Consider the following 9,639-nt stretch of genomic DNA (forward strand, 5'->3'; position numbering starts at 1 on the left):
AGACCAATATCCCTAATGAACATCGATGCAAAAATCCTTAACAAAATACTAGCCAACAGAATACAAAAGTATATAAAACAAATAATTCACCATGATCAACTGAATAGGTTTTAGTGGAGTTTCTACATTAGAACAGACAAAGAGGAAAGGCTTGTGCTATACTTCTGAAAATCCGCTACAAAAACCCCGAAGGTTAACAATGATGTGATCAGCAACTGATCATGAGGATGGCTCAGCACCAGGGAGTCCTGTGATTGGTGCTGACATGAGCTGGGGGGCCAATGGCACAACATAACAGCTAACGACGCTAACATTAGGAAACACCTTTAGGGGTGGTAGGTATAAATAGGGCATTCAAACCTTAACACTTGTGGTAGCCAGACGCATTTTTTCCCAATGCAGCATGGAGTAGGTGGTAAAGGTCATTTTAAGGAGAAATAGTTATTTTTATATGCCTAAAAATCTGTTTCTTAGAGCTGTTTGGAAGCCTACTAAGGAGAAAGTACCCAAATTATTTTGAAGAAAGGCGTGTGTGGTTTTAAGGCTATCAAATGCCACACCAACCCTCCCAAAACAGACTATTCAAAACACAAGGTGTCAAAAGACATGTATAACTGAATAACACACTTGCAAATGTCTGTCTTTACTTGCTGGCTGTAGAAATGGTTGGAGCTGAAAAATGTTGTGTGAGAGAGTTTGGTGTGTTGAAGGTACACAAGTGTTAGCAATCAGACTCTTCTGACAGGACTCAGCCCACACCTCAGGGAAAGCTTTGCCAGGGACTGGAAGTGTTGATGGGATGACCATCAATTATAGGGAAGCCTGGATCGCCCAGAAGTCACACACTCAGCACGAATGCCATTCTCTCCCCCAGGGAGGAGCTAAGAAGAGATCGGAAGAGGCTGGGTTTGGAACTGTGACTATAAGAAATGAAGGAACGATAGCAAGAACAAAGAAGGAAAAACAACAACCCCCAAAAGTGCATCCGGCTGCCAGACACTTGGTAGAGTTTATACAATTAGCTCCTCCTTCTCCCCATGTAGCTAAGCCAGCCTAAGCTAAACACACACAACATTTTTCATAATGCCCTCTGAGTCCCACAAGAGTGACTTTCTGGAACCAAATCAGACATTTCTGTGTTTTCCTTTACTTATTTCCGTTTTTCTCGTGGGGACCCTGTTCTCTTAGTCACTACTTCGCCTTGCCTCATCCCCCATATAGCACATCAGAGAATATTTTACACAGTTCCCGTAAGATTTAAAAACCCTGAGCTGGTAGAGTCATAGCATTTCCCCCAGTTGTTGATATTATTTTTGTTTATTTCTTTTTTCCTTTTTGGAATGCTCAGCTGGGCCTGGAGTGAATTCTTACTCTGAACTGTAGCATGGGGTTTTCTATACATGCATCCCACCAGTGAGCCCTCCCACATTACCAGTGGGAACTTTGCCCAGAGAATAAGTACAGAGGATGCTCTAGATGTCTACAATAGATACAGGAGAGAAGTTTGCCCTTTGAGTGTAGAGAAGAGTAGGTTACCAGGGATCATTTTAGCTCCATCTATTATACTGGGCACACATAGGTGGTGGCTGGGAAACATGAACTCTTGGAAATAAAATATTCTTTAAATGCAAAAATGAAGGGCATTGCTAACTACAGAGAGACATAATAGAAGAATCATTTCAAGATAGATTTTCCATTTATCAATGTAATATTTAGACAACTTCTCTGTCTCACATTCCTTTTTCTCACTGACCTAATTTTAATTATGCCATGTGAAAAATGTACTTGGTTTTTAGAGTCATAAATTAAGTGCTTCTTGTAACTGCTTCTAAATTTTGAGGGTTAAAAGACAGGCTGGTTTTTGATCATGTACTGGAAAACTGTCAAAAGACCACAAGAAAAATAGACAAGGTGAAAGCCTGTCAAACAAAGATTCAATTTGGGAAAGTTTCATTTTTTGTTCATTCATGGCTTCTTCAGTTACAAATATGATTAGGTATTTAAAATTAAATTAAGATTAACATGAAACTCTGCCAACCATGCTTAGATTTTAAGGTTTTCTTTTGGTATTTTTCACACCTATGGATATGAAAAACAAAAAGTGTGCCAAGTACAATAGATGGAGTTAAAATGATCCCTGCTTCCTGTTGCCTTTTCCCAAATCCTGAGTTGGAACTCAGGAACAGAAGGTCATTGATTTCATTCTAGAAGTTGTGTTATTTGTTCAATCTAAACGAGGTTTCTCTGTTCTTTCCATTTTCTTTTCCTTTTACACTTCCAGGAGGCACACCGTCCCACTCTTCCTTGAACCTTTATTTCAAATATGCATAAAGCAATGGCTTTTAAAGAAGGTCCTGACTTACCAAACCAGACGGGTGAGTTACAGAAGAGTATTGTCCTGTGCTTTACAACCATCAATGATGGAAATTATCATTAATTAAACTTCTTTACCAAGCCAAAGAGCTAGTAAGGCTGGACCTGATTCATATTGCTGTTCATATTGCTGTGCAACACATTGTGATGATATCAGGACATACTTCCATCTTCTTTGTCCTTATGGTTACGTTGTCCTTATAATAATATTGTCCTTATAATAACATTGTAAAGATGTAGGTTTATTTGACAGCAAGGGAGACTGAACATCTGAGATGTTAAATAACTTGCTCAAGGCAACCATGCTAGTGGAATTTAGAGTTGAATTTTAACCCAGGCTTGGTGGAGAGTTCTCTTTCTGTTCCATCTTCTGGCAGCCAAGTAACTTCAGGTCTCTCCTGAATCTGTATTGACCGGCAGGTAGGGAGTTGGAGAAGTATAGTGTGCTTGGGATCAGTAGACAGCAGTTGGTGAAATAGTTGTATGATCAAAAAATATTTGTATTTGTAATTCCTATTTCTTAGTGTTTTTTTCCCCCTTACTTGTAAAATGGGGACAACAATTTAACCTACCTCCAAACAAAACCAAATGCACTGCTATTGATTCTACCTCATGGTAACCCTATGGGAGAGGGTAGAACTACCCTTGTGGGGTTCTAAGGTTCTAACTCTTTATGGGAGTAGAAATCCACCTCTTTCTCCTGAAAAGCAGCTGGTGAGTTTGAACTGCTCACCTTGCACCAGGACTCCAAGTACAGGGCTGTTATTAGTGCTGAACTAATCTATGCAGACAAGTACCTTGCCAGAAACATCCCATTTTCATGAATTGTTAGTGATTTTTTTTTCTTTTTCTTTTGCTTCTCTGCTTCCTTTCCTTCTTTCCACCATCAGTCACTCATTGGGTGTTCAATAAAGGCATCATCCTTAGATATGGGGTTGGCAGGTGCAAATACAAGAGAGAAGGTAAAAATTCTATAATTTTATGCTTGATGAGGGAAATGATTTTTATAACAATTGGATCCATGCCATAAAAAATATGAGTGAAAAGCTAGTAGCCGAGTAAGTGGAGAAATAAGAAGCATACTTAAGGTGTAAGAAACAACATATTAGAAATCTGTGGATCATGGACTGATGAGGAAAAAGGTCTGACGAGTGTGGTCAGAGGTGAGTGAGCGTGAGGCAGAATTGTTGAACATCAGTGAACAATCAATGGCCTCACCACCACATTTGTGGGATTGCTTTAGTTGTAACTCAAATGATGGTATAATGTCCTCTGTGTCATTGTTGTGTTCCATTTTCTAGTATTAATTTACTTCCTTATCGTGTTAGTCTGGGTAGACTAGACAAATAAATTTATAGACACTCATGTATGTATAGGACAGAACTTTATATAAAGAGCAAATATATATTAAGAAATTATCCCAGCCCATGCCAGATTAAGTCCATACATCTGATATTAGCACCATATGTCCAGTACCAGTCTGTAAATTCCTCTTCAAACTCTCCCAATACATGCAATGACACCAAGTGTAGGAACATCACAGGTCAGTGGGTGGGATGTCTTGTGGATCCAGTGGCAGTGGAAGCATTTTAGCACTGGAGTGAGTCTCCACGTGGTTCCTCCAGGTCCAAGGCTCTGTTTGCCATTGGCATAGTTCCATGTGGCTTGTCAACAGGAATGTCTCTCAGGGAGTGAGCATGTGTACTGCCTCCAGGGAGCTATTTTTCTCCCTAGTGCCTCCATTTGAGGTCATCAAGCTGGGATCTGATTGGCAGGCTAAACTCCACCCCTCATTCTTAAGTCTCAAATTGACAACAAATTACATAACCACCACAATTATCATAAAAGTCATATGAGATAAGCTCTGTTACTAGCCCATTTTGCAGTTGGAGAAATTGAAGTACAGAGAGATTACATAGCATGCTTCAAGTAACCTTAAGGGGAACAACTAGGATTTGAACCCAGCCAGTTTGGCTCCTGAAGTTTTGCTTTAACACCTTTGTGGGCTACTTTGTAAATGTAGATGCAATCTTGAGGAAATGAAACTCCACTGGATGATGGTAGACAACCATTATTAGTAAGGACAAACGAGATAGGTGTATGTGATATCCATGACCCTTAAAAAGATTATTTGGTGACACTAGTCAGATAGATTGACAAGGGAGAGACTAAAGGCAGATGATCTGTTAAGAAGGAACACTAGCTCAGGAGAAAAATAATAAGAGTATGATCCAGGTTTTTCAAACTGGGTGACAAACTGGCACATTAGTATAGAGGCAGAATTGACTTGATACCAGTCCAGGTGGAAGAGACAGGGGGAGGTGGGCAGAGTAAATAAAGGTCACTTTGGTTTCCAACCTGAATGTTTGAGTAGATGGTAGATCCATTAATGTTCAAGGATCAGCCATGTGGAAAGGGAGGATTAAGTAAGAAAAAGTAAATTCTATGAAATCCAGGAAATATAAAATGTATCATTAGTTAAGAATAATTATATGTGTTCTCCTTGTGGCCAAGTTGAACCCTGAAATACCCACAGTGTTTATGGGAACAAATATGTATGTTTGACACTAAAATGGAAAACAAACACCAACAGAAACATAGAGTCTTGTTTGGAAATGTATCTCTCTTACCATGAAAATAAAACCATCACAGCAGTGTAGTGCAGCAAGGGGGTTGGCAATCAGCATGGGCAAAGGGTGGGAGGGTTCACAAGGCTGAAGTAGGGCTGAGAGATGGAAAACCAATTGCTTACCCTGAGTATGGCTCTCATTCCCTGACATGACTGCACTGCCGGACCAGCAGGGAAGAGAAGAAAAAGCACCAAATGAAACCACTAAAAATCTGCTTTGTTTTATCTTCTCAAATTCAAGTTTTCTCAGTCCCAGCCCTTTCATCCTCCCCAAATTCCATAATTAGCCTTTGCTTTCTCATTGCACATGTCTATTTTCTCCAGTTAAAACTGATCCTGTTGAAGCTGATCCCTTAATATTACATTAGGGGATGGGAGACCCTAGGGGGGAGTGTTTCTAAAGCTCCGGGTGGGGAGAAACAGGAACTACCAAGGATATAGGACAGAAGAGAAACTGAGGAAGGGTTACTGTCATAGGAATAGCCCCAGAAAGCTCTGGGCTGTTTGCTTTCTAGCTCCCCATGTTCACAAAGCTGTCTTAGACCATCATTCAAAGGACTTGATGCTTTGCAGGCGATTTGGGCTACAGATTGGAATACAGTTGCAAAGAAATAGATTTACTGTGCTTGAATGCAAAACGAATCAACTCAGAATGACAATTTCATATGGCTAAGCATGTTACAACTTTGATTTCTTTCATCTCTTCAGAGTATATGGGATGTCATTAATGTTACCAGCTGCATGGCTTTCTCTGAATACCAACAGCAGAGGGGGGAAACACACACATACAAAATAAAATAAAAAATTCACCTCCACAGCATTGGCTTTTCTGCTTTCCACTTAGATAGCTATTGTACTGCCAAAGCAAATGTGAAACAGACTCCCACAATAACATCGATTTCCCAAATGCCCTGTTAATTTTCAGTAAACCAAAATAAAATGTGTTATTATTTATTAAGAATATGCACTACATACGGTTTCCAGATGATAAGTATTTGAGTAAAGTACCACATTGAGAACAATTTGAGCTGGCTTGCAAGCTGTAACCTTAGAGTAATGGGTATAGCCCAGGGTCAGAATTGTCACTTTTATTGGGTTAATTCAATGTTCACGGTTTACAGACTAGGATATAGGACCAGTGAAAAGTTTTTCCATCCCCAGTATCAGCTGCATTGTACATATAATTTTACGTAAAAGGGTAGCATCCCGTACATCATTATTTATTCATGATGACATTCACTAACTAACTGCATGGCAGGAGATGATAGTGCAGTCTGGGGTGTAGAATATGGAGCACAGATTCCAAACCCTGGGTCTGAGACAACTCCTTCAATTATATTAACTTTAGAAGCACAAGTAGAAAAATATTATAATTTCACAGTTGCGAGACAGCATGTCATTATTTCACAAATAGAAGATGAAAATTTGAAGGAATCCAGGTTTTGGAGACTAGCTGGGCTCTCTCATGGGCCGTTTAATGTCCTAAGAATCTTTTCTATAATACCCAGAACCCTGAGTCTCCAGCTGGATTATTGGGGGCCCTGACCTGACCTCAGGGCTCTGGGACTTTACAAGCCCTGAGGAGAGGAGGGCTGTAAACTGTCAGGACCTTAGCGGGCTCTGGCACGGTCTGGATCTGGCCCCATGTCAGACCTCCTGTGAGGCTGCCTGCCTTGGCTTCCTTTCCTCAGCACGGCACTTCTAGGCCCTCACAGCTGGGCCTCCCAGTTCCTAACCTCACTGCCTGGGCTGGGGAGGACTTTGCTCCTGCTCTTCCCCGGTGGCCGTGGGGCTAGACGCTGGCCTGCTCACACCAAGGTCTGCAGCTCTGTGCGAAGCCTGGGACTGAGGCATCACCTTCTGCCCTGAGGCCAAATCCTCTTGTTCTCCGGGCTGCAGATCATTGAATTAGCATTCCTGCTTGGTTTCGGCTCTTCGCCTTAAAGAAAATGAACTTCTAGTGTCTCTTAAACCATTACTGGTGAAATACATATTCATATTGGAAAACCACTGTTCCCTCCTGATTACATATACTCTCACTGCCTAGTGAAAGGCACCACAAACATTTTGAGATAGATTCTTCCAGACATTTGTCTCTCTACACTTTCAAAAAGATATTGATTTTCCCCCTTCCCCACCTCAAAATGGTGATGATAAATGTAGGGTTTAAAAAACTTGAATATTCATTCTTTTGTTCCTTTCATGAACATCTCCCTCTCCCACTATCATTCAGTTGATTAAAAAAACATCCCTTTGCAATATGATTTTTCAATATTGGTTAGTGTTCTAATTTACTTTAAGTGTGTTTTCAAAACCCTCAACGTTTAAGAAGGATACAGCATCAAACATCCATTGCTTTGATTGCCCCACCTGCTATGTTCTCGTTGCTCTCTTTGAAGCTGGACCTGGTGAATTCAAACGGGAGATCTTCATTCTCACAGTTTCATGAACGAAGAATCGTCGGTGACGTTTGCTTAAAACGTGTTTGCCCACGTCCTAACTCCAGAAACTTTCCTTCAGTGATTTCAGAATGGAGTTTTAGTTTTAAAGAGGACCTGAAATAGTTTGGTTTCAGAGTTAATCAAGTCACACTGGAAGAAATAAGGCCCTCTAAGAGCCATGTTCCTTGGCTCCTCACCGCCCTCAGCCCTTGTAGCCCTCACCCGAGTGTCCTGCACACATCTAAGCATGGGGAATTCCTCCCACCATTCACAATTCAGCTTTCAATGAGCTCACCCTACTCAGTGGATCTTGAGTTCTTCCCTCAGTTCGATCTTCGTTCTGTCTTTTGTGCTTCATGACACACACATGCACTTCTGTTTTTGTGCCTGCTTCTCTCTCCCCCTGGCTTCTTGGGGATATCAATCTCATGTATCCTGTTTATATGCCCAAGACCCATCAGATATCTGACGAATAGCAGCGAGTCCATGGATGTTTGATGAAAAAGAATAAACACTAAAATAAGAAAGGAAGGGAAGGGGATAGAGTGAAGCAGGGGTTGGGGGCAGAGAGAGAGAATCAACTACTATTTTTGCTGTGAGGAAGTCAACTTCTGATAGGGATTTTATTTGAGTCAAACTTTAAAACGGTGTGCCATTTAATGAGATATGGACTGTATGTTACATTGTTGTTGTTAACTGACACCTCGTCAGTTCTCTGTCAGATAGAGATCCGCTGGACAATTGCTATTGCCCCAATTGATGGCATATCTTTGATCAATTGTGTATTGGACTGTTGTGACCAGTTTCATTGGTTGTTTTTTAGAAGTGGATTTCTAGATCTTTATTTCTAGCTTGTCACAGACAGAAGCTCTGTTAAAATCTCCCAGCCTTAGAGCACTATGCAAAGTCTCCACTGACAGGGGGCGCTGTGTGTGGTCCATTGGCCAGGAGTTGAACTACTGTTTTTTTCTTGCAGGGAAAGAGATAATTCTACCATTGAAACACCACTACTCCCTCGCATATTAAATGCTCTGCCACCAACTCAATTATGACTCATAGCGACCCTATAGAATAGGATTTCTGAGACTATAACTCTTTATGGGCGTAGAAAGTCTCATTTATCTCCTTCGGAGTGACTGGTGGCTTCAAACTGCTGAACTTGCACTTAGCAGCCCAACACGTAGGCCATTACACCACCAGGTCTCCCATTAGCTTTCTAACATTTCTTAACAATTCCTCATTTGAGGCTTGGGGAATTGATTCCCTTGTCAGGGGTCACAGAGGTTATAAAAGCAGGGAACCTGAACTAATATGGTGAGAATCATCAGACAATGCTTGGAAAAAGGATATTTCAGGTGTCTGGAGCACACAGAATGCATGCAAATATGAAACAGGCTTTGGTGTAATGATGCCAAACTAGCTTGAGTGTTGGGTGCATGTAGAAAAGAGTAGGCAAAATGTTGAAATGGTATTTCAGTGTTAGATGTTGATTAAACTTATTCTGCTCAACCATGGAGAAACTTTGCATTATTGTGCATCACAGCTTGTGCACTCAAGAGTGAGGCCCTCTGCACATTACATTGGAAAGGGTGTAAATAGTGTGGATGCTCATGAAAATGTCCATGTGTGGCCTAAGGCTCTGATCTACAGAAGGGGCAGTAAAAAACAAAAGCAAAACCAAAACCAAAATAAACCCACTGCCACTGAGTCGATTCCAACTTACAGTAACCCTATGTAGAGGAGCTCTGGAAGCACCGTGGTTACATGTTGGGTTGCTAGCCACAAAGTCATAAGTTTGAAACCACCAGCTGCTCCAAAGTAGAAAGACGAGTCTTTCTACTTCTGTAGAGTTACAGTCTCAGAAACCCATAGGGCTACCCTGTCCTATGGGGTTGCTGTGAGTCGGGATCACCTCTATGGCAGTGAGTAAGTGAACCCATGTAAGGTATTTGAAATGGTCAGTCTTTATGGGAGCAGGCAACCTCATCTCTCTCCCTCAGGGAAGGGGCAATATGAGAAGATTGAGAAGAGTGCTCAGTTAATGCTTAGTTTAGACCAAGACATTAGCTACTGATTGCATACAAAGAAGGTTGGAAGAATTGCTAGAGGTGCTTAGGTTAGGTTATGAGTCTGAAAATGTATAATGCCTTAGACAGAAGTATGGTCTAGAATGAGTGCTAGGGGTGGGAGGGAGAA

This window comes from Echinops telfairi, unplaced genomic scaffold (genome assembly GCF_000313985.2).
Source record: "Echinops telfairi isolate 266 unplaced genomic scaffold, ASM31398v2 ScPeMD7_443;HRSCAF=831, whole genome shotgun sequence".
Lineage (NCBI taxonomy): Eukaryota > Metazoa > Chordata > Mammalia > Afrosoricida > Tenrecidae > Echinops > Echinops telfairi.